The sequence below is a fragment of the Osmia bicornis genome, chromosome 6 (genome assembly GCF_907164935.1).
Source record: "Osmia bicornis bicornis chromosome 6, iOsmBic2.1, whole genome shotgun sequence".
In the NCBI taxonomy this organism is placed as follows: domain Eukaryota; kingdom Metazoa; phylum Arthropoda; class Insecta; order Hymenoptera; family Megachilidae; genus Osmia; species Osmia bicornis.
Window position 1 is genome coordinate 7,450,436 of NC_060221.1, and position 25,096 is coordinate 7,475,531.

The 25,096-nt window shown below is 44.6% G+C and overlaps 1 long non-coding RNA gene across 1 annotated transcript in view; it reads left to right on the forward strand.

Annotated features, from left to right (window-relative positions):
• The window catches only part of LOC123987865, a 90,803-nt gene that overhangs the window by 6,358 nt on the left and 59,349 nt on the right, over positions 1-25,096 (forward strand). The window lies entirely within an intron of this gene.

The window sequence follows — 25,096 nt, forward strand, 5'->3', positions numbered from 1 at the left end:
CTGGAAACACCCTCTACCCCCACTGAAGGTCGCCCAGTGCAGCGCGGTTGCAACCAAACGCTCCACCAGTGGCGGACGTTCCCTGGTGGATACCAGCGTTCCATTGGCGACGATGGCACCACTGCCAATTGGAGACCCACCGGTTGCCCAGGCCTCTCACCAATCTGACCAGTTTTCATGGGCGGGATACGCGGCAGAGCGCATGTCGCGACTCCGCCTTTGCATATACGCCTATCATCGGAGGATGGCCACAGAAGCGTCGCGACGTCGACGCTCGACGATCTTGCGCCTCGACGGGGGGAACTTGGCACCAGTTTCTCTATATACGTCGTCAATTTTCCATAGTTTCGCAGTATTTCTCGATGGATTTCGAGTCGAGGGGGTAGTTTTTAAACATGACTGGTAATTCTTATACGGAACTCTAAAGTATATCTCGATAATTATCTACATTTTATTTCTATTTTCAGACACTTAATTAGACCTGTTAGACACTTGTTACTTTATTTGCGCAGATAATGTTTTAACTCTAGATTATTTTAACGTATCCTGAGGCATATAACAATGTAAAGTGTCTTGACTCCATACTGCGCGAAACGTCAACACCGCGTTTCACTAATACCAAGGATAATTTATTTCAATAATCATTTCATAGCATAACGCGATGTTAAAGAATCGATACATTATGGCACTAATTAGAATGTCATTATAATATCAATATAAAGTCGTCTTCATAATCAGCGCGTCTATGCTCGTATCTCGACCCATTCGTTACCGATGATCATAACATTTTCGTGGAAGTATCGTAATACCTGTCGATCATGATTTATCGCCCTTTTCCCGTGTCGTTCGACGTGCCGTCAATGACTAGAACGAGTCTAAAGGAAAAGTTGAACGATTCCGATAGAAAGTCAAGCCTGTTCGTGCGACACGAGCTCGAGTAGGCAATTAGCGGAAAAATATCGAGCCGGTCGGAAAGATGGCGAGTCACGCGAACCGCTCGTTTATAAATAACCGCAATGAAACGAGGTGGAAATTTCTCGGTTGACGTTTAACCCTTTTGCGTTGGAATCTAAAAGTGTGTACACGCGTAATCACGCGACCGTTCGTTTACCTATCCAATTAACCGAGTTTACTCGCCTCGCGAGCTCGATTAATTACCAGAGACACTCGGCACCGGCTGCGTCTTCGCGCTTCCGCGTACGAACGCTCGCGGATCGTGGCAAGAGGACGCGGAAGCGAGCGGAGCGTATCCCGCCAAGGGAATTAAATACTACGATATTTCAGCGTCAAAATGACTCGATGCGAGGTGAGCTCGCGTTCACCTTTCTCAGATATTTCTCATTTCTCGGCATCGTGAAGAGAACGAATAAATCCGTAAGACGTTAATTGCATTTCGATCGTTACACTTGGAATTACACTTGTTGGCAGGTGTCATCCGAGTTTTTATTTGCTGTCAAAAAGACATTGGCACACCGAGTAAAGTAATTGCGAGGATTCCTCCCGGAAGGGTTAATTAGTGGGTTCCCGTCAATATTGAAAATTGGTCTTAATCCTTAAGACCTGGCGGTTGTACGAACCGACGTAGGCCAATAAGCAAATGACCTTACAACCTGCGAATGCCATATAAACCCTTTCGGGAAAGCCGGTTTTTCCTGGGGCTATGTTTCATCGAATCAATTGGACAAATGAATTGCACCACGGGATACCTTGACCCCGTGCTCGTCGTCGAGGACAATAGGTACTTACAATTTGTTCTCAATTTTTTCTTCTACGAAACAGGAAAGTGGTTTTGATATATGTTCATTTATAAATATTTATCGTTGTTCAGCTTTCATTTTATAGACGAATAACGATCCTTTGAACTGGTTATCCCTGCGAATTACCCTTTCCATCGTAACGCTGTTTTTACAGCATTGTCTTGGCGTCAATAAAGATAGGATTACTAGGGCATTGATCATTTCGCTACCTGCTTTCGTGGATCGCCTTTTACTTTTACCTGCCTCGACAGGTTATTTACAGAACCGATGCTAGTGAGTCCCAATAATCGGTTGACAAGCAAATGAAAACCCAACGCGTCCAATGAAAATGAATGTGGTCGAAGTGAATGCCGTTTGCGGAAATGAACCATTCAATAACCATTCCTGTGTTTATTACACCCCGCTCCTAGTACAGTTCAAACAAGTGAGATTTAAATTCATTTTGAACGTGTTGATTATCGTATCGCAAACATAGGAAATTAAGTTCAATAATTAAAGTTAATTAACCGGATAGGAAACAGAATTCTTGTTACCGTTTGTTTTATCGCATAGAACGTTCTGTGTTCCTCTTTCAAAGACTGCCAGTCGATATATTAACGGAGCTTAATCTTCCCGGTGAATAATGCGAACGCATCGAGTGTTTAACGGGGGTGCCTCATTGTCACGGGAAAAAATGGCGTCCCATTATGTCCGTAATGGGCACGGTGGCTGACTATTTGATATTAATAACTATCATAAAGCCGGACTCGTGGCTCCTTCGTGCACTTACGAGGCCAACGTCTGAATGATGCTTTCCATCCACCTTCTGTCGCTTACTAACAGCACGAGACGACGCGAGTCGTCCCGCATAAGCGACCACGTGCATTCGCGCCGATCGTTCCTTCCTTCGAGACGGTGCAGCAGGTATTTTCGACCGAATTTAGCCAGCATTTTTATATCCTCTGACGGACGTGATCTGTCGTTTTCGCGGTTCCGTTTTTTTACGCGCAGACGCCTTTGGTCGACTTTGATGTCGCGTCATTTTTTCACCCGCTGGAATTTAGTTACGATTAATCGGGTATAATTATTTAAAGGAGTAGAATTAATCTTTCGTAAAACCGAGTTCATTCTCGAATCCTCCCGAGAATATTCGCGTATTTAACAAAAATACAATCCCACGGAACTAACAACTGGATCCCACGCAAAAATAACGCAACGATCGCCTAACAACCCGCATGGGTGAACGTGTTTTCGCACAGCCATTAATCTAAAAGTCTGCGATAGAAGTTTCATCGCGGGAGTGCGGTTGCAAGCTCGCGAAATACCGTATGCACCTACGCGCTCGTTGCCGGAGCCATCAACAAGCCAGACATTGTTTCGTTCGTTCATCAGTCACGCTCTCCGCGGTCATTACATTTAATTAATCGTTAATTGTAAGATCGAGGGGGAAGAGAATCTCTCGATTCGTTGCATTGTCACGGTCAATGCTACTTTCCATTCTATTCAGGAAGTTTTTCTAATTCCGCCAGTTATGTGTCTGGTATCTTCATCGATACTGGTTAACTACTGAATTCTTTAGAGTCGTGTTTACTTCAGGTACAAATTTACGAGTTAATAATGTTCCTGCCAATTGTTCTTGGAATTGTACCTTTCATGGACTGGTCTATTGTTCGTTTTACAATTGGAGGGAGAGGTGATGGAGGGTCGTTAATACGTTCGAAATATTCTTGAATGCTCGCTGTACCTAAGAAGGTTGATAACCAGAAATTTACGAGTTTCTATAGAAACTAAAGTTAGTTTGTGCTTTGCACTTGGTCACTTGTCCTAGTTAATCTAACTTGTAGGTAAACGTTTTTCTATTGTTTGCAACCAACCAATTTATTCTTACAATGGATCGAATGAAGAAGAAATATTCTCTTATTGGAAAGCTAGATACTTTGAAATTATAAAAGTAATTCCATTCTGAAGGAAGGATGATTCGGTTAGAGCTCATAAAACAAGAGTAGAAGAGATACTCATCTGTTTCTCGGTGTGTGAACACACGAAAACACGGGTAACCGGTGGTCACCGGTGTCTCTGCGCGAAAACTCACATAATTGGAAATGTTCACGGAATTTACGGGGCCACTAAAGTCCTGTTACGATCCGTTTAAAACAAGGAGTTTTCACTCGTTGGAGCCGGCTCGTAGGATGGAGCAAAGGGGACCGACACGCAAAAGTTTGTCGATCCCGTGGTCAGATGGAACGACAAGGGAAAGAAGAGGAACCGATCCGAGCGCTAGATCTTGTCTCGAAGTCATTAGGAACATGACGATCTCTGTCGGTCGGTCGGTCTCAATAGTCCTGAGTTCCCGAGACGCTTCGATTTCTCTTCCTGGCGACTTCTTCAGCTTTCTTACCTGCCGTCGCAGGTGCAAAACGCGATAAGAAAAGTTTTTATCTTGTATTTTTAAACATTTTCTGTTTACTCTTCCTCCACGACTATCAGGCTTACTAATTTTATTAAAGATAAAGGAATAATTTTGAATGGCGTTAGTATAATATTGATAGCGCAAAGTATCAGATTGGAAATTGATTCAGATTCAATCACACAGACGCATGAACATGATAAATACGTAACTGAAAACAAGTCGCTGGTCAAAAATGGAAGGTTCAAAGCAAAATCCGACCAGAGATGACAGAGTAGTAGGCGGCTCGAGGTGGCTGAAAGATAAGATTTCTACTAGCGATGCAAGCCGAGATAAGGGAAGATAGGTATCTATGAGAAGGATCGCCGACAAAAATATTAGGGAACGTCCGTGGCCCTTCAAACGGTTCACGAACGGGTCTCCGTGGAAAATGAAAAATCTTCGGAATATGATAATAAAATTTATTTATCTTTTTTCCCTCTCGACCGTGCGTCGAGCTGCTCATTTTCGGCTTGAATAGCCGTGAAGAAGAGCCAGTCTGCGAGCGTACCGCGTTGGGAACAATGAAATATCTTCTCTCATTTTCCTGGAACACAGAAGAAGAATCGATGATATTTTAGAGAAAACATTTGTCGTGGTTCGTGGACCTTCGATGATCGTTTTTCCGCATTCGTGGAACGATTTTTCCTCTTCACCTCCTTCTTTCATTCTTTCACGATTGTTCCTTCAGGGTCTGACAAATCATGATTATTGTCATTTTTTTTCTATTCTACCTATTGTTGTATTTTTCACTGCAGTATTTGATGGTAATATTACGCGGATAATTTGGTAAATTCGTTTTAGCGATTCATTTTATAGATTTAATTAGTTATATATGTAATTTTTGAATGTAATATCGGAGGTCGAGAAACAACAAGAGACCCTCATCCGACCCTCTAACGTTCGAAGGAAGTTGTCGCTGGCGAAAGCAATGTTTCTCGCCGGGCGAAAGGGGTTCTGGCATCTAAAACAAACTCTTACCCCCGGCCGCCTTTATCCGCCGTATTTTTCGCTGACAACCTCCTTCTAGCGGCTTGATTTACGGCTCACGTCCGAGAGGTGAAAGAAAAGAAAAAAAAAGGAAAAAGAGAAACGTAGGCGAAGAGGAAAACCGTTTTTGGGAAGCATTAATATTTATAGTTGGCCACATAGCTAAAGCATCATTTTACGAGAGAATTTACAACTACACGCTATTATTTCGTTCAACGTTTCGTGACTTATTCGAAGATCAAGATCGTTCCTTCTTATGTTATTCTCGAAACAATTGGAACATAAGACGCGCAGTAACGAGCAGAAAAAGGAACAATTAACGTAATGAGGTACGATTTTAGATCAGTAATTTTGAAGAAGGCTGCAATCTATATCAAAAATAAATTAATTGGACGAGGCCAGCTCTTGCGTTAAGAAAGGTTTTTTAATTAAGTTCTTGAGTCGTCGAAGCTCGCCTCTCTCGAAATCAATAGGTTGACCCGCAGGATTGTACAAAATAAGACGGAGAAGGGTTAATGAAAACAAGTAATCGATGTACGAGGGTGATAAATTTTTATTAGCCGTTTCGACGGATCAATTAATAAAATACATGAGTAATCGTCGCGTTTACGACTTATGGAAAATTATTGCCGGCGACGATGTAGGCGAAATGCGAAACATAGGGGTGGGCGAACGAGACACGTCGTTCGTTGTTCGTTTCGCTTTTATTTGTGTCGATGTTTGTCCGGCCCACGAACAAAAACGATTCGTTAGGCGACTTACCCCTACGATAGCGGCTCTCACCCCTAAAAAATGATCGTACACCCCCTAGTGAGCAGCAGATGCAACTTCCCTCGGTCTATCCCTTGATCCGAACTGTGTAGGTGTAGGTATACACCTCCACCCTTCTCGTATTTTGCTCTTTTTCTTTCTCTCCTCTCCTTTTCCCAGGATACCACATTATTATTGAACCTTCTTCGAAGAACATCCGATTAGTAGATTTTCTTTGTATCAGGGATTCTTCCTAGAATTATTTTTATCTTTCGTTTCAAACTTTCCACTTGTTATCTTACACAATTAATACAATATCAATACTATTTAAAATATATGTAAATAATGGCGCATGCAGTTAACATTGAAAACTCTGAAGTGTCACAGAGGGGTAGAAAACGAAACAGTGCTTTCCACAGAATCGTGACACAAGCAACGAAACTCGGTGGAGGAAAAAGAAATGGAAATGATGATAATTACGTAGAGAGGGCAGGTTAAGACAAAGGGTGCATCGTAACTCATCGGCCAACTGCCACGCCCTATACTCATTTTCGACATCTTGGTCACGTAGATCCACCTTGTGCACGCCCCTGTCGTCGGCAGGTTTCCTCGAGCCGAGATCTCTCGCGAAGACAAGCAGACTGATCTTGTAACCGAACGCTCATTACGCTCGAAGATGCAAGATAGGTCCTTCGTTTTCGTTTCTTGCCGTGCCGCCACCGAACCACTGTCTCCTCGGTAATTAAGTTAATTATGCAAATCGTTCGATTTTTCTCTTCGATTGTCCAGAGTCTAGGCATTACTCGTACCAAGTTCAATAGAAGATACCAAATATGATGTTATCAATAAATAAAATTAGAAGTTGTTCAGACGGAACAACTGGATAATTTTTAATAAAACATTTACTCGTTCATCCGCTGTCCCGTATCGTTGTCGATCCATTGTGTCTGGCAAATGAAGAACAGCAGATATTGAGTCGATTGGTATAACAAAGAAGAGTGCACTCAATCAACTTAGTAGCATTAAGCCTACGTCCTACTGTAAAGAGGACGCGACAATGCACCGTGTAACGAATCTGAATATCAACCACGATATTATTTTTCTAATTTACGCGATTCGTCTGATCTCGTTCGCTTCGATTGGCAAGGAAGAAGCATCCTTTCCCATAACGAAAATCAGCTAAAGTCGATTAATTCGCTTGGTTTTCCAATCAGCAACGCTTCGAGGCGTCCGCGATCGCATCTGTACGTCCATTAAGGGAGGAATCGAATCTTTTCGATTCACTTCGCATCGGGGAGGACGGAAACGAGGGCTAATTTTCTTAGGATGAATCTCATCGCGATCAGAGTTGTCTCGGGGCCACCGGAAAGACCGCTAATGAGAGAACAGAGGTAGAGGTAAGGGGAGAGCGAATCGGAGATGAAAATGAATTGAGCGAATGGACTTGAAGTGCTCCCGAGTGGCGGGAAGTGAGCAACTCTGACGAGAGGAGGAATGCCCCTCTCTCGTTCCGGAACATCCGACGCAATCTAGCCGGCTAACTGGCTCATTTCGAGCGATTTCTTCTCTACCAACGATCCAACCTACACCCTGCACTTGCATAACTACGTATCTTTCCATATCACGTTGCTTCGTCGGTTAACTCTTTCAAAACCTGTACTCGATTCGATTCAACGTTCGGAAGAATTTTATCTTACGCAACCGCCAAATCGTGAGAATGGTTCGTAGCTAAAAGAAAATGAAACTGAATTCTACGTTTCTTAAGCTATGTATCCTCGTATTTTTTGATATTTTTACTCGCCTTCGCGCAATGATCGTTAGACCCGGCGATCAGCGAACGGTAAACGAAACGAGTGTTTCGTGACATTCCACGTGAAAGCTGGCCTGCCTGGCCGATTAATCATAGACTCGTCCAAACGTTCATAATGCAGCTAATGGCTCAGGATGTATGCGCCCGAGTGCAAGGTGCAAGGTTTCTTAGAACGGATCAGACAGAGCACGAGCTTGTTAAACAAGTCTCGAAAACTATTTACCATCGATTAAAGCGATGCTGCTCGTGCAACGTGTTGTGCAACTTGCATATAGGAATGCAGTTGGCATTCATTCATGGTAATAATAAAAACGAGACAGAGTAAATTTCCTTAGGATTTTTTTCTTTTATTAATCGGTAACAATATGACATTTAAAATAACAGATTCGTTCAATTTTTCAATCTAACTCGATTTATCGACTATAATTAAAAATCCTTCGGTTTCGTTTGCTGTTAGCCTGTTTCATGAACGCATTAACATTCCAAGGTGCATAGAAACGGTCGTATGGCGATTGGTCGGCCACAATAACGCCGATCGGACGTACCTGTCTGCACCATCGAGCAAGAAGAAGGAGAGAGGTCGAGAACGGGACACCCGCAATCGTGTGGGTGATGACTAATAGATTTCGTGCTCTGGCCCATCCATCTCGCGTTCTCGAACTGCCTCGACACAAATCGATCTTGCCGAGCCGGTCGCGTCTACCAAACGCAGCCAGGATATCGGCTATCGATAGATCCTTCCATCCAAGTTCGAACCCTCTCTGTTCCCCGCTACGTTTTCCACCCCGGATGCATTTATAACATTGGCCACGGCCCTGAACCGATCGTTCGCGAGAGATCGGGACGGTTTGTCATTATGGATGTTCTCTATGCTCGATCTTCTGTCAGACGACGGGGAAAGTTGTTCGGCTGATGGTTCGGCCGAACGATCGAATCCTTTTCGAACCAGTCGTTCCACCTTTGAGGATGTATTTTTAAACAGCGATAGTATTTGTTGGAAATTTTCGAAGACGTCGATGATTTTAATATGCTGTTGCATTATTAATTATCAGCAATTATCGAAATGTAAAATTCTATTGATCCTCCCATGGAAAGAGTGTCAGTTTCGCTTAACCGTATTCTTCAATTAGTAAATTCGTCCCGTCTGCCAGAATAATAAATTACACGTCGTTAGTCCGAGCGAAGCGGGCTCGTCACACGCGCCCAAACACGCAAGAAACACGGCTGGACAGCGTGGCAGGGAAACGGTCGATTAAAGGAACGATAAAAATGCCGTGGCAATTTACGGGCCGACCCGCGGAATAATTGTCATCGACGATGTCCCGTGGCACCGTGGCGCCACTACGGGCCAATTAGCCGGTGCAATTAAAGAATTACGCGCCGAACGAGCCGCGTGCTCCTCTAATCCTGCGAACGGTTCAAGGCAGGACGTCTTCCGAAAGGACTGGTCCCACCGTTTCTCCGCAACCGCAATGATCCTCGAACGAACAGGACACTCACGGTGCCAGTAAAATCGACCATTTACGATTTCCTGCCACGCATAATGTGCTAGACGTCTCCATAGTTTGTCGTCGCTACGACGACTGCGTTTCACTTCTCTCTGTTCGAGAGAGGAATTTGTTTGATGGTTTTTGTTCAATGATTTTAATGGGATATGAAACGGGACGTATCAGGCGTTCGAGTAATTGCCGCTCGTTTATTGTTGAACGAAGAAGTTTTAGATATTCGAGCGTGCAATTAATACGATGCGATGTTCTAGCAAAGACGACGTTGTTGAAGAAATTACGAGGTTCGAGGCTGCCCCCGTGTCGTTCGCGGCAGCTCGTCCTCAAGATTTACGTACTTGAACCTCAGGAATACCAATAAATAGCCGATTCGGCTGCGCCGAACAATGGTCCAGCTTCGCTTTCCTCGCAGAAATCTTCGCCACGACTATCCGGCGTGCTTTGAAATACGACTCGTCGTAAATATTTTCCGATGGAAATATTTTGTCACCTTTATTGCCGCGAGCTTTTTGTTTGATCGTAAATTCGGTGGCCGGCCGTGTTGTCGAGAGCACAGGTACCACTTTCGAGACATCTTCGGATAGTAACCAGTCGATAGTTGACTGTTTCGTTGTTCAGGTATCATCCAGGCTTCCTGTGAACTGATTTTAAGGATCATCTCGATCCTTTTACAGCTTATTAGTAATTGAGCAAAAAATTACCTGAAAAATTTTATTATTTTTCATATTCGGGATCATTTTTTAATCTTCCTCTGGAGTGACATTCAAACGATTTCGAAGCAAAATTTATAAAAAGAAATTATTCGACTGTTTTTGGAACTTCATCTAATTGTAAGATTGTTTCTCTGCACTACGCGTTGACAATGAACGGATACACAAGCGTTAACCCTTTCAATTTTGATCGAACGAAAGGATTACATATCTGTTGATCGTGTCGCATTATTATCTCACCGGCAATTTATTACCAATGATAATACATTTTCGAGCAAATCATAAAAATACCAGACAGGAGGTTCCGTCGTAAATAACGCGACGTCTCGAACAGCGAGGCTCAGGATCTTCGGAACATCAGTTTCGACAGCGTTTACGAGGGGATCGTAAGCTAAATGGCCGAAAGTGAATTCCAGGTGTATACTTTCCAAAAGTTAATGACACGGACAAAGGAAAGTCAGAATGCCTTAAGTGTCTCTGTCCCCGTCGAAGGTCTTGACTTCTGCCTGAAAGTTAATTGGTCGTGATCAATATTTTATATGCTTTTTATATTATGATCTCGCGATTTGTCTCGTACCGCGTTAATGGCGGAAATCATGTTCAAATATAAAACATTGAATTGTTAGATTTTTCAATTTTCCAAATACCATAATGACGGGGCTGGAATTTTTTTCATTTGAAAATAATGTGGAAAGATGGAATAAAGTTCGATGATCAATCGATACGCGGTTGCGAGTCTCGTGAACAACCCTTGGGTCGAAACTCGAAGCACGCAGGATCGGGAGATAGAGAAGGGTTGCAAACAGGACGGGGAATCCGAGGAAGGAAGGACTGGACTCACGCCGAGTGGGAGTGGCGTGGGTGTGTCCAACACACTAGCTCACACGATCTCCTATAAACTTTACACGACACGATGTAACGACTGCCGTTCGCGCGTTTTATAGGGATCGGAGGGGGTGATCACAGAGGCAAAGTTTGGCAGACCGCGAATAATGTCCTTGTTTCCCCCTGCGGTGACCAAACATCGACACCCCTTAAAATCGACACGAGATGCGATTCATGGCTCTGCCAGTGAAATCTCCATGAATTTATTTTCAAACACCCTCTTCTACTCATAGTAGAGAATTCATCCATAATTATTTTATTATTGAAAAATCTCTGATGCTCTAAAAGACGAAAGGGTTCCAATTTCAAGAATTTCAAATAATTCCTTAGGAAATTGAATTTTTTTTACCAACAAAATGAACAATGTGTTGTATTGGAATTTCTTTGCACATCCTTCCGTGTGTCAAATAATAGAGGGAAAAGGGAAAGTTCAAATGCCAGGGAATAATGGCGAACGTTTTTGGCTACTTCAAGGTTCATCCTCGAAACGTGAACATAAATCTTGTTCAATGTGGCCGGAACGGGCAAATAGCTTCTCGAAAGTGCCGTTTGCGGAATCCTCGGCGACTGCCATGCATTTCACGACGTCTGTTTACGTTTCTCGTGAAAAATCGCTTTCCTATTTACACAGCGCGTGTGGTGGGCACATGGCGGAAACGGAGCACAATGACCGAACCTACCCCAGTGTTCAGAGATTTCTCGTGTCGAGCTCCTGTTAAAAACGCGGGGACTCTTTTTCCACGCTTGCAGCATGGAAAAACAAGAGCCACGGTCAAACTTTGCGGCGCGATTCGAGCTTCGAACGCGACGAAACATTTACGAGCAGAGGAAACCGTCGAAGATGAAACCAGAAACACGTGTCCACGTATGTTACATGGTTTTCTTTTAAAGTTAGCGAATGGGACAGTTTGTCGAGTGGTTGCGCAGACGTTAAATTAAATTTCCATTCGAATCTTTGCACCCTTCAGTGCAATACCGTAAATTGAAAGATCCGCCATCTCAAAGAAGGGCGTTCGAGGAAGAAACTTTTGGTCTAAACAACCCTTCCCACTACAGAAAGAAAAATCGAAACGGAAGAAAAGAATATCTCGAAAGGTTAAAGCAAGAAACCATAAGTCCCTGCGGTACTCGTAGTCGTTGGTGACGTCTCAACTTTCGTCGAAGCGGAACCCACGGTGGTATTTGTTTGCCATTTATGCCCATTTAGAGCGGAACCCCGGTCGTGCGCCGTTTGGCCCCCCCCCTAGTTCTCGACCTCGATTACCACGAAAAGCGTCGTTTCTTCATCATAAAAACCCGTGCTCGCGTCCTCTGTCCCGTGGCTGTGCCGAGGAACCCCCTGCTTACATTCTCGGCCCTGTACCAGCCGTTTTCCAAATTTTCACGGCCCACCGATGGACAGAAAAGCGCATTGATTCGCAGCTATGTGTCGCAGGGGAACTAGAGACCCCCCTGTAGCTTTGTGACGGATTCGTTTAGGTCGACAGGAATTCGCTACGCTTTTTCGACACGGCCTCTTATTCCGGTCTCCTTCGTCTCCGGAACAACGAACCGTTCTCCTTCTCTATCGGTTTCTTTCTTTTTCACGAAGGCTGCAAGACCGATTTGCTTTTGCCCTCTTCAATGTTTCCTTCGGCCGAGAGGCTTCGTCGTTCTGCAGGACAGATGCTTCGGGATCGGTACCGAAGGACCCGTTTGATGGAAGAGTTATAAATTAGAGGCGAGCCATTGTCAACGGGGAAGAAAACGTCTCGGTTTCCGGGCCGGCAAATATTTTCATCCCCGGGGACTCCGACACCTTTCAACAGACGCTAGAAATTCGGAGATAGGCAAAAAATCATGCGATTGACAGAGAACATGAAAGATAGCTAGAAATCGTCTGCCTCGAGGATTATCTTGAAGGCAAATTAAACGCCTCCGGCGCACTAAACGTAGAGGGTATTTCGCGAAGCGGCTCGCCATTAATTTCTCGATCATCGACGTAGGTAAACGCGCTTACGTCGAAGGGGATATTTACGCGACCGATGGGGACAGGCGTTCTTGTCGGTCGGCGTCTTTTTCCATCGGTATCGTGATCCTCCACCGCGATGACGTAGTGGACGAGACTAAGGTGCGCCGGTTTCGGGCATAAGTCAGCCGGTATTCAATGAGTTCGAGGAAGTTCATCGCCGGTTCTTCGCACGCGAGCCAGCGTATCGACGGTAAACGACAATCGTGCGCCCCACCGGCATCCTTGCCGGCCGAAAAACTGGACCCGCGGGGCAAACGGACGAGGACCAGCGATGGAACGCCGGTTTTCTGGTAAAAACTGATATCACCGCTCGCCAAAATTGTTGAGCTCGACGCGAGCCGGTTCTTTTTTCCTTCCAACTCCACGTTTCTGATCCCTGGATACCAGTTTACGCCGAAAGGAATGCTGCCGCGATCGATGGATCGTAACCGGGGACATTTGTGCAAATTACTTGCCATCGGATGGAGATATTTTATTCGGAAACACGGTAAGAACTGCCGCTGGACATTTTCATGACCTTAAGTTCAAACGCTGTAGAATTTCGATGGTGAATCGTTTTGATAGAAAAGATTTAACGAAACTCATGAAAATTATGAGAAATTTAATAGTATCGATAGGTGTGACAGTTCGTTAGCCTTAATTAAATTTATACACGAAAAATATGAATACCTGGCGATCGTTAAATCTACGACGTTAAATGAAAAACAAAATTATCCAGCCATTCAGAGGACCACTGGACTTCGAGATACAATGATCACTTTGCATTTTGATGTTGTTTCGTCGGCAAAAAACTCGATCGTCCGATAAATAAGCGGATAAATGAAGAGATATACCGGTGCATAAGTTTCCCGAGGAGCAGAAAAAGAGGAGGAGAGACAGTCTTTGATTTACGAACACGGAGCGATCGTGGCCGATTAATAAATCCCGGCTTCTTCTCCGGTTCTCTGGCTATTAATCGTGATTAATTATCGTCCAGAAGAAGGGGAGAGACGTGTAATTGTGTACGTCACGGTACGCACCTGCTAGTCACGTTGCAAATGTGAATCACGTAGTGAGCACGAAGAAAAGTGGATTTCGTAAAAACGCGATCGTCTGACCGCTTCGTTAAATGGAACTCGCGAACTCGAGCAGATGGTAAAGATCGCGAGGGAGAACTCGCGTAGGAGCCGTAACGAACCGATGGAATCGCCGATGATCTTCCGGCAATCGAGTATATGGAGTACCGTAGGAGGAATATTGGATCGTCAAGACGAGGCAGCCTCATTTATCCTGACTAGTTGTAACGTTTCCTCTTCCTCCTAATGGGATAACAAACTGTAGAAGGAAAGGATTATCTACTCTGAGAACTCGAACCTTGATGATTGTCTCGCTGACATTTTATGGTGGGAAAAACTTGAAGCACCTTGTACATTCCTAGTTACATTTTCTCGTGTTTAAATAGCTTTTGGATACATAAGATCCTAAACTAAAATTTCTATTAGAAAATTGTATAACTTTCTGCAACTATCAAAGAGCATCAATCATACATCAATCCTTAATTACGCTTTTTCGTCAAAACGATCATCGCGAGCATTAACGCGAGTAAGTGCATCGATATACCCTATCGAGTGTAATAATAACCCCCATAAAGATCGGTATCAAGTGTGGGGGGCAAACAAGCGAACAGCATTAGCGACGTGTTATCGATACGGCGCCCCATGGAAAATCGCTTTAGATCTCGACGCTGCGAGCTCCCACTGTGGCGACAGAGAAAATATTTTAGAAGCTCGTACACGGGAGCGTGTATCAGCTCTGCATCGGGGACGATTAAAGAAGTCCTCTTGGAAATCGAGCCTTTTAACCAGGAAATATACTTGGAAGCGAAATATTGTTCGCCGAACGAACGAGGGAATGTCCCGAGAGACGCGGAGAGTATCAAGGATTCATTCATTGAACGCTTGTAGAGAGGAGAAATTATCGTTTGTACTCGGTTCTCCGATGTACGAATAAATTAGAAGCATAAATTAGACGGATGACACTGTCGCCCCATGGTGTTCTGCTTACGTAGCCGTACAAAAGGAGCTGCTTAAAAATCGACTGGCTCATCAGCTCGGGACATTATTGGCCGGGAGGCACATTTGTTTCCGCGCGGGCAACCATGGCTTCGGTTCGAATAAAAATATATACACCATGTTTTAGGAAGCCTCGCGGACAATCGTGCTGTGCATTTCAACGGCATTAAGAATTTCAACGAATCGTCCTGGAACTCCATAGTGTTCTTTGAAAGCGATTGTTGAAAGTATTGATAAGTGCCTTAATTTGTGAAACAATCGATGACGTGAAAATGATCAAACTGGAAGGATAAAAATGTGGGTTCCTTAGAGAGCCCGTAGAATCAAGGTGATGCACGATCTATTTATATTTCTCATGATCCAGATAGAAAGGTAGAAAGTTGGTATCGATGGGGGGCAGGTGTCCCGAGAGCTTATTTTCCATCGAGGTTAGCAGATTATGAAGACGTCCGCGGGCTAAAATACACACGTATAATCGCACCTGTGTGCCAGGAACGTTTTCCCATACACCCTCGTCCCGCACCTCTTTCCAGGGCGTGACTTTGAAAACCACCAGGACCCAAACAGGCCTTTTGCCATACTAAAAGAGGACCAAGAAACCGATAGAAGACGAACTGTTCTCTCTCTTTCTCTGTACTTCGTATAGTCTTCGTGCGGGGACCGGGTCTACCTGACTTATGGGGGCCCAGCATTCGGCATTATTTATGACCGAGAGGCTCCGAATGCTCCCAAAAGAACTCTCTCTCCGCTGTCTCTTCGTTCCTCTTCCATTCATCTCGCGTCTCTGTTCAGCGGCTCGCGAAACCTTCGATAGCCGTTTTGTCGAAACGGTAAAATTCCTTTCGACGGATCCGTCGGGTTTTTTCGTACTTGAAATTCAATTATGAGACTCTCGAAACATTCGGCGTCACCCACGTACGCCGCGAAGAAGGCGAGAAGTAGCCAGAGGAAACGAACACGTCTCGAGAATGAATTTGCCGCGGTGCCATCGTGAAGGATCACCGCGAAGGATCGCGTAAATTTTTTCACCACCGTTCCCCTCGTTAACATTGTTCGCGCCTACGCGCGAGAAAACGCGCCGCGGGTGGCTGCGTCACCGTGTCATCCGCCGCCTCGTTGTCCAGATCGGCCGATAAACGCACGTCGTTCCCTCTTTTTTTATCGGTAAAACGAGCAGGGTGCAGAGCCGCGACCGGACGCGGCCATAATTGTCCCGGCAATTACGCGGATCGATTGGGTTCGATCGGTACTGCCGATGATAAATTCCGATCGCGATGACGGCGGGACGGAACGCGTGGACGCCGCTCGCGATTGCGTCTGCAGATTCCTCGGCCACGATTTGCATTCGACGCTCTCGGAGATATTGAATCAGCGTTAAGCGAGCCACGGATCGAGCGAGTGAATTACGCTGGCGTGTTGCGAGTCTCATTGAAAGCCGATCGCTCTACGGATAAGCGATACTTATCGTAACGGTGAATATGATGAATGGAGGCTCGGCTGTTGCCATGAAACACAGGAAACGTGATTTTTCTCGTGAATACGACGAGGTATTTAGAATTACAGCTTTTTTTTTGAGATAGCGAATATTGCATAATTTTTAAATTTAAAGCGTCCTAAAAAACATTCCCATCTGTACTGGTAAGTCACAATTCAGAGGGAATTGTCCTTAAAACTCCGAACCCATGATTCACAAAAGCGTTCGAGTCCCGAGGCGCTATAAATTCCTGTAGGTCGTAGTTATGCGAGTCGAAGAGGTGTAAGTTCTGGAAATTGATCGCGAAGGCATCCGAGGAATCGGCCGGTCGTCCCTGACCGAGTGCCTTCCACGCAGAATCCCAAAAACGAGCGCTTCCGAGCGGACGAGCAAGATCTTTTGGGTCAGGTAGGCATATAACGATCTCGGGATCTCATCCTCCGCTCGGAATATAAACTGTTTCTGGGAACAGACAGTCGTATATCTTGCCGAACGACAATGCCGGAGTCAGTCACCCACTCACTCGTTCGGACCCACCTCGATATAGACGCGTCCGTCGAAATCTGGCTTGCAGGAAGAGCGAGGCAGGATCGACGTCTGTTCTAGATCCTATTCGATTTCTTATTCGCGATCGTTCTGTAATTTCCTTCTTCGCTTAATCATTCGCCACCATCCTTGATTGTTTGAACATACCATTCAAAATATCCCATAGAGGTAACAAAAATGATGCGATACTTGGACAAAAATGATTTCGAATGATTTGGGAGATTCTTTCAGGTAAATCGTCCGTTTTTTGTTACGCGTTTCATAGGACCACCGTGGCGATTCGCGGAACATAGGCGCAGGTGTCGGAGGCTGAACGTTGTCGCAGCATCAGGAATGACTGGTCGAACGTTCCCGGCATTTTATCTGGTAGTAAGTATCTTGTCGTTTGGCATTAGTATACCAGCCAGTCAGCCAGTGACAGATTCTTATCTCGGATTCGAGTAGACACGCCGTCTCACCCGTGCTCGTTCTCGGTCACACCTAGTCGAGATCCATGGATCGCGTTATCCCTCGAGCCCTTCTCGATTTTTAGTCCCCTTTCTTCGGTAGCCTAACTCGCACGAATCCTCGTTATACACGGCTGAACGGTTTGTCAGATTTACTGCCACTGAACGGTAGTTATTTCGATTGAATACCAATTAGCGATTATCAAGGATGCATTTTTAGAATATATGAATATAGAATGATGCGCCTGCACTCGATTGGAAATTCGATCGTTTCTTTCTTTTATAAAATAATATCAAATAAAATAAAGATATAATATAGAATCGAATTTTTAAAAATATTGCAATTGCTCTAAATTACAATTTACTGTGACAGTGATTATTAATAGCCAGAAAAAAAATGAATATTCCAACAATTACCTTATGCAGCAGAAGAATTCGATTAGAAACACGATTCGAAACAAGCTCTGATATATCGAAACACACCCCCGACTATACAATGATTCGTTAGGAACGAGGGGAGCGGGAGAACGATCAAGAAATACGATCAGCAAGATCTTAATGATCGACAACGCAATCGTAGAGGCCCGATGCAGAATGGAGGGGCAAAGCATCAGCAGCCGACCGTTTGAATGGAATAATTAGATGATTATCTTTTATTTATCCGCGGCTTTGATCAGCCGCCCCTCTGGCATAAAAGGACGCCATTTGCAATTATCCGATGGAAGAGGAAGCGTATCGTTCACTGGAATGATACCTCTATTATAATCAAGCCACCCATTGCGTCAGTTTCTTTCGGTTTCCTCTTTCCCTCTGCCCGTTGTACAACGCTTCTCTTTTCACGCACGGGATATTCTGATTCTGAAATCAGCCTTCCTGGTTTTTCGCCCGCGGCGAAAATAACCAACGATACGTCAAAATATTTTCTTCATTTTTTACTTTTATTTCAATCTAATAAGAAATTAACGACGAGAGGATTTCTTGAAATTATGTGGGATTCAGCTGGGAATAATTCTCAATAATTTAGGTAGAAATTAATTACTTAAGTGGTGGTTAATTTTGAATGATTGTATTATCACGAACTAGAAATTTCAACTTCCGGCAGTGTCTCACAACAGAGATCCAATGAACATCTCTTCTTTCTTCCCTGGAACATCTAAATCACGGAAGGAACGACAAGTTCGTAATCCCATTGGTGAAGATCAGAGGAACCATTATGCGGCTGTTAGAACGAGAAATTGAGCAGCATTCGGTGCGATTTTCTGGAACCCCCAGTGTGGTCCCAAACACTAGGGAAAAGATTGCTAGCTACGAGTAGCATGGGCCGTTCGATGTCCTTCGGGCCAGGGTCCGCGAGGAAGAAGTCGAAGAAAAAGGTGAACACCGGTGACTGGAGGAAGGAGAACCAAAACACGGCGTCGTGTGTCGTTCGTGAAAAGAGGTGCAGAGAAGTTCGGGTCAGGTAAGGAATCAGGGCCAATCGGTGGAAAAAGGAAGAAGCAAGGATCATTGTCCCAGGCGAGAAGTTGGTCCAGCCCTCGGCGATCGAATGAAACGAAACCACCCAGGATGCTGGCCAACAATGATCTCCACGAAGTCATCCGACACCGCCGTGGAATCGTCGTTAATGGCCCGTGCAACGCAGGATCATCCTTTGTTGGTTTATTGCGAGTTGCACCCCGAGACACCTCACTCCCTGGAGACACGCGTGTGACCTGCCCGCTCTTCTTCTTATTCTTCCTTCTCTTTGCAAGCAAACTATTTTCCAGCTGGACCGGGACGAACTTGCAATTTTTCCCGAATGAAAGACACCTCTGGGGTTGATGTCTGTGTTTGGGGTTGATTCGGGGTGCTCGGTGATTTAAATGCGGCAGGATATTTGTAAAGTCTGCGACGGCAGAGTGAATAGCAGAGCTAGTAGGGTGGCGTGCAAGACTCTAAGCAAGAAATTAAGTCAAACTCTTTATTACGACATGAAATATCAGCCGATCGAAGCTCGGTCGATGTAACGATCCCAAGGTAGATCGAAGCAACAGCATTCTCCGGAATAGTGCCATTAAATCGCAGCATGAATTTCTACGTAATCACGAGCGAACATGCTTCTCGACAGCGATTACATCGAAACGTGTAATTGAGTTACCATCTGCACAAAATCCATCAGAGCAACCGAAGCAAACCATCGCGCGTTCTCTGTAGTCTGAAAAACAGATTCCTTAGGATTTTTCTGAAACTCGCATCCGTCAGTTTCTCGAGCGACAAAAACTGTTTCGACCCGATGCGATGGTTGGTTAAACGTTAAAAGTCAAAGGCTTCCATGGAGAAACTGGAACCTATTCTCTGCCGAAACTATTAGGATAAAGGAGAGGGATGAAAGGGAAAAAAAAGATACTAGTCGAAGGAAGGACACTTTCGCGGCGAGAATTTTCATCCGGAGCGAAATGAAGTTGGCACGAGACCATAAATCATAGGAAGGGAAATCCAACGAAACCACTACTGGCTATAAAATTTTATGGTGTTTAGCCCCGACGGCCAGCACCGTATATCCTCGACGGAAGTGAAACTCGTCGTGCCACGTCCTTTTGCGGACTGAGAAACGGGGGAGAGGTCAACGAGGAGCCGTTCGACTTGCTGCAGAAGGTAAAAGTTGCTGCCCTTCGATCAGTGTTTCAACAATATTGGTCGTCGGCATTGTTCACTCGTCCCAGACCCGATGGAAAATGCTTGGAAAAGGAAAATCGTGATATACGACTTATTACGAGGCTGTGATTTACGAGCAACTTCCATGGGGGAAGAAGATCTGTGTCACGTGGTGGTAGACCTTTGAAGGCGTTCAGTTTCTTCTCCTATTTTTTTATTTCGTTGCGACCTTCAAATATGCAATTCTTCGGGGGTGGAGAAAAAAATTTGGATTTACAAAATTATTTGGTTTCATTAATATTTAGACACGCTTCGATATTATTCAAAGAGAGTCAACTTCTAACAAACCAAAATTCAAAGCGAACAAAGAATAGAAGGGTGCAAGAAAAATCTTTTTTACTACAAAGGGGAAAAAAGAAGGGAGAAAAGCGCAAGCTGCAGAATCGCGTTATTTTTTCGTCCGGTTGAACGTAAATTACTCCCGATAAGGAAGAAATTTACGTTCTCGGAAGGAAAAAAAGGGAGCTCTCGCCGCGTGTTGCTGACGATTTACGGCGAGTGTTGCGCACGTGAAGAATTTACGTCGAACGTGCGTGCCTGAGTCCAACATGTACAATTATTTTCCCCCGTGATGCATTGACGCGAGTCACGTACAGTCGACCGGACACTGGCCAGTGTTCTTTCTTTTTTTGCGATTCTGCGCTATTATCGTTTTCCCTGCTCTTTTTAAATCCTGCTGTACGATAAATCCGTTCGTGTGTTTCATAGAAATCAAGGATCGTCTAAAATTAACTTAGTTGCAATTTCGCGCTGACTTTATCATCGTTTCTGTCATCGTCATCGAGAAACCATTATACCGTCTCAGATCGATATTCTTCATAGTTTGCAACCTAATCGTAGCCGGGGTCACAAACCCCGTATCAACCCCTTTGAACCGTTCATTTGCGCGATCGCGATCCTGATAGGGCGTTTTGTCGCATAGAAATCTCGGCTTTTCAGACTGGTCGACGCGGACTGAATTTCAAACACGCGATGGATATTAGTAATATATTTCAATTTTTTACAATATACCCTAACACGCTGGATTTCATTTTTCATTACTTTCTTTTTTGTATCGTTCAGAGGTGGTACAATATTTCCACACGAAATACAATCGTAAAGGTATCGAGGTTTCATCGAGACCCGAACCAGTACCGATAAAACAAGCGGGGATTGAACTCGTTCAGAGCTTTTCGGAGCGTGATCGAATCACAGGACGAGGTTGAAATTCAGCAATCTTCAACGACGGAAATACCAGCGCGGATTTACGCTTTGGTGAACCGATATACCGATATGACATCCTCTCACGAGATTGAAACGATTTTACATGCACCTAACCGTCCTTCGTGGCGTCGAACGCGATCATAAAGCACCTTTCCACGGGGGTTGATGATCGGCGATCTTGTTACATCTCGGATACGCTCGTGTCGTGTGCACGGCTCCGATGATCCACGGATCGAGCCGTGTCGGATCGTTAATCGATCACGTGACTCGTTTCCAGCGAGCCTTGACGAAAAGGCTGCTCGTGTCTCACCGTTGTAAATCTGTTGGCGTTCTGGAATTCCGAGTTTCTCGTATCCAACGAGGGGGGGCAAACCTAATTTCAGATGGCTCGGTATACCCGCAAAATCGTGCCCGTCCAGGAATAGCTGGAAAGAATTCCATACTGGCGCGAGTTTTTCTGGAAATCGTCGAGTCCGAAGTTAGTCGGTCGTTCTAGCCGAAACGAATGGCGGTCAGGCTGGAAATCGAGTTCGCGAATCGGGCATCAGCATCAACACCGACACCAAGGTATCAACGTGGCCGGTGCCAGTGCAGCAACGGCGCGTCGTTGCACCGGCTAAATCATTAGACGCTCGAAAGCACGTGCCCCCCGCGGTTTCCAGCATTAGTTCATCTGTCTCTGGTTCGCTTCGCAGCCGTCCTCTTCACCGATCGAGCCAACAACCTGTCTCTCTCCTCCGTCTCTTTAGGTAGATTTCCTTATCCTCTTCTACGGATCGCCAGGTTTCGGCCGGTGCCTCGCGTTTAATATATGAATCCCACGCATCGAAGCCCCGTGGCACCGCGGGGTACACCGAACGACATGTGTTCCTCCTCCTCCTCTTGCTCTCTCTTCCGTCCGCTCCTTCTTCTTTTCTCTTCACCTTCTCATTTCCTTTCGTTTCGTCGTTCTAACGTCCTTCGCGATGGTCTTCTTTTCTTTCCGGAGAGTCTTCTTGAAAATTGGCGCCTGTAGTAATTCTTTGGATCGGTGTTATCAGTGGTACCAAAGGATAGTAGAAGGAATAATTTTAAATTTGAAACTCTAGAATTCTTAGCGTAAAATTCTTAGAGAAAGCGAACCAGCGCGAAACATTTGGCTGGCACGAGTTCCATGCCGGCGGTCGTTCTCTGTTCCGTTCCGCTTGTCGGGCTAGAATCGAAGACAATGGCGAACACATGGGAAAAAGGAAATCCAATTCGAGTCGTTTGCCTCGGGTTGCGTTTCTCTTTTGCTAAAAATTACTCCATTCCGAAGCATTCTAGAGGTTCGTGGATTTCTCGAGGTTGTAGAAAAAGGTTTCGTTAGAAAATTCGATCAGCTCGAGGAAAGGGATTGATGGTCCAATAGGGATTGTAATCAATTTCCTACGTCAGAATTTCTACGACGGGACGATCATTCTCTAGGGTGTGGCACGTATCAAAGTAAAAGATGGAGCTACTCGAGGATAGGGGATGCGACGATCACCAGGAGATATCTAATCCCATTCTCCGCGCGATTAAGTAAACATCGCATTAGGGAGAGGAACACGTCGGAGCCGCGAGACTGGTACGCCGCATATCGCTAACAAATGCGAGGCGATATAAAATAATAAGCCTATTAGTCACGGGGTCACGGGGATCCACCTTTGTAGGGTGAACATAGAGCACGTGTGTCTACTTTGAATCTATCATTGTGTCGGAATATTTATGACAGTGATGGGTTTCTGGGCTTTTTTTCTAAACTGACACTATAGTTTCGATTTTTTCATTTATTTTACATGAAATATTTCATGTTTTATAGTTGAAACTCTACCCTGTTCAATTTTTGTAAAATTTATATTTTCTTCCATGCATGTAGTAAAGAAACCTTCCTAGTTTTATAATCTCGAATAATTATAAATTCAAAGGCAATTAAATGAAGATCTCCCCCATCAAGTGATCGGCTGATTAACAATCATCTCCGCTGATTAACCATCATCGATTCGATTTCACGAATTCCATCCATACGATTATCGTAGCATTGTTTGTCATTCCGTTACACGCTCGATCGAGGAGGATTTAATCCCGAGGCATTAATAAACGGTGCGCATCCCTGTCCTTTTCTCTCGTTCTCTTTTTCAAGCATCACGGTCCTGCTCGTTCCGTGACTGCGTGCATGGGCAACGTTATGCTGGTCCCACAGTATTCACGCGGGGATTTATGGCGCGTCCACTCATTCATAAAAATATTATTCAAATTTAGAATGTCTAGACGGCGGCGATGAGACGGCAGGGGAAGTCCGAGTATCCCGGGACACTCGGGGCTCGCTATGTGTCTCCTGATGCCTCATCGACGATCCTTATCTCGTTCATTGATAACTCGTCCCGTGAAGCCGCGTTTTTTATTTCCTCGCCACGGTGGATAGCAGAGAAATCGGAGGTGTGGCGAGCGTGGTCAAAGGAACAGCTTGTCGTTTCACTTGGTCTTCTTCGTCCTTTTGCATTTTTCTTTTAAGCACCAAGAAGATTGGAAGAAATTGAATACTGCGTGCATGTCAAGTGTGTTTGAAGCGGGTTTAAACAATATATGGTATTCGACGACACTCGTTTCTCAAAATATTTCTTACAGTAGTTATTAACATTCACAAAAATTTAGCTTTCTTTCGTAGGAAAATTTATTAAGTATCCTTCGAAATTTTAATATCACTTGCTTCTCAAAATATTTCTTTAATCTCCTATCAAAACGTCATCGATTCGCGAAAGAAAAGAGCTGCAAAGCGTCTCGCAGGATCGAAATGATCTGCGTTACAGAGGGAGAGGATGTTCGGTGGACGTATAAAAGGGACAGGAACTTAGCCGGGGGACATTTTTCGCCCCCTTTCGGGCGACGGTGTCTCGTCGTATCGCCCACGCTTACATCTTGATTCGCGGCTGCTCGCGCTGTAAATAACAACCCCTGACTTTCTTTTTTTCGCAGAATTTTATGATCGACCCGCGTATTATGTGGGGCGAAAATTTAATGGCTAGGCATCGCGTACGTCCCTCACGAGTAATGGCTGGCCCTTCGAGAACGAACGACCGTGGTACACCGGGAACATCGACGACTCTCTGAACGTGGTTCTTCGAAAATTATTGAAACGAATCGTGTGTTTCAGATTTTCGTAGAATCCTATAATATAATAACCCGAGTCTATTCATCTATTAGTTAACTATAAGATCTTTTTAATAGTACTGTACTGTCTACAAACGTTTTACACTCTCTGGTTTAGTATAGATGAATAAATATTCACAATCCACTTATTACGAGATGGAGATGGAATTGAAAGGGTAAGTCGAAGAGCGGGTGGAAAGAGGGAGAGGAAAGGGCCTAGATGGGATCGTGGTGAGCGGGCGTGTGCGATCTCTTCTGTAAAACCCCACGGGTCACTAACTAAACCAATGAGGCCGTGCTGAGATTAAATAATTCATGCTGCGAGTGTAATCCGCAAATTTGTTTGGGATTACGAGTACGCCGCGTGCGGTCAAACAATGGCTATCTTTCACCCCGAACTGGGGTGTCCCGTCTCAATTACCAAAAAGTTGACCACTGTGTAACTCGTTACCCTTTAGAACTCTCTTCCGAAACTTTAAATCTTTATAGTCTGAAGTCACTGTCTTGAATTCTTGGTCTCGAAGGGTGGAATAATCCAAGAGTCATCATAAAATTCTGGTACCACGGGTCTTATTATTTCAGATCCAAATTTTCAAACGTATCAATTCACATAATTCAACATACCTAATATTAAAAAAAAGAAGGAAAAACTATCCTGACCGATCGTTGGCACGCGATAGCTACTTATT